Source organism: Alligator sinensis, unplaced genomic scaffold (genome assembly GCF_000455745.1).
Source record: "Alligator sinensis unplaced genomic scaffold, ASM45574v1 scaffold312_2, whole genome shotgun sequence".
NCBI lineage: Eukaryota > Metazoa > Chordata > Crocodylia > Alligatoridae > Alligator > Alligator sinensis.
Genome location: NW_005842274.1, coordinates 1,621,402 through 1,623,104, shown reverse-complemented (window position 1 = coordinate 1,623,104; position 1,703 = coordinate 1,621,402).

Sequence of the window (1,703 nt, the reverse complement as noted above, 5' to 3'; positions counted from 1 at the left end):
CCCCCCCCCCCGGGGGGGGTGTGGGAGGGGGGGGGGGGGGGAGGGCTCCAATCCACCCCTACCTGTTCCAGCCCAGCAGCTCATGAAGGAAGCAGCTCGCTACTGCTGGCTTGCCCCTGTCTCCTCCCCCCTCCCTCCCTGATGACAGCCCTGGAACTGGGAGGGGAAGTGGGACTGGGGAGAGGGACAGCTGCTTGGCTGGGGAAAGAGACTCTTCGGCTCACTAGACAGGCTTGATCCCTCCTCCCCACCAAACAGGCAGACATCTGTTAGGTTAAGGTGGGGAGGGGTCTGTAAGTCATGGCACTTTATGCATTAGAGTAAACACCATGAGTTAGAGTAGGGGCCTGAATGTCTGTCAGTAGTGTTTTCTTAATTGCACTGGTTATGTTTCATCTATAAGCATTCATTACAATCACTACATTCAGTTTTAAAGGGCTACCAAGTTGCCACAACCAGACTTTCTGCAAGACTTTCACATCATTAAAAATTTCTCTGTGTAATCCATTCTTTCACCTGTACTTGAACAAAAATTCTTTTTAAAAACGTTATCCTTGGTAGGGCCGTATGCTTAAAACCTGTGTATAGAGGCATTTTATGGTCACCTACTGCCAGATATAGCATTATAGTTATCTGCTGCTTCTCAATTTCTTCATGATGACTTGGACCGGTTTTCCTCTTATTTTGTGAACTTGCTTTGCCAGTCACAAATTTTTGATTTTGCCTCAAGGCAAACTTGAAAAAATACAACATCGACATCAACTCATGGGAGACTATAGCCCAGGACCACCCCAAATGAAAGTATGATATTGATAGTCAACATTTCCTGACACAGGCTTTAGCAATACCATGCCTCCTTCCTGCTCCTCAACTTCTCATTTAAAATAAGCTGCATATCACAACTGACAGGTCATGCCTCCCACATTTTGTAAAATGGCTAACCTTATGTTGTAATGACTTGAAGTAAGCAGACATATTCTGTTTGTGCATCTTCTGGGAATCACGCAATTTGTTGGTGTTTTTTACTATTATATATTATGGTATATATATATGTATATATATATATATATATGTATATATATATATATATAGTATGGTATGGTATCTATTGAATGCCAGTTATTTAATTTCTATATTATTTTAGTTCCAACTATTATATATTTTATTTGTTCCTTTTTTTGCTCTAATTTAAGATGCATGCTATTTTTGAACAAATAGTTGTTTTTAAAAAGTGTATCATATGTGAAGGATAACCTCTTACCTCCAAAGTAAAATTTTCTAAACCCTTTTATTCCTTTTTCAAGAATCTGTGCACTTAAAATGTGGTGGATCATTTGAAGGGTTGTTTCCCCCCCCAAATTTATCCTTCAGTGAATTTATTGACCATTGACCATTTTCAATTTCACTTTTAACCCCCAGCTTGTAATATTCATAATGCACCTGATCCAAAGCCCTGAATATGAGCAATTCTTTCCATTTACTTCAGTGGACATTGTGTTGAATTCTGGCTTAACCTAGTTAAAAATATATAGTGAACAAAGTTTGCTGAATATCAAAAGATAATATGGATTTTCATTTGATAATTAAAGCTAGTATAAACATATGATTATATGGGAAGCATTGTACCATTTTAGTTTATTTCTCTGATATTTCAGTCTTAGGACTTTTTCAAAGCAATTCTTTGTCTAGCTGAAAGGAATATG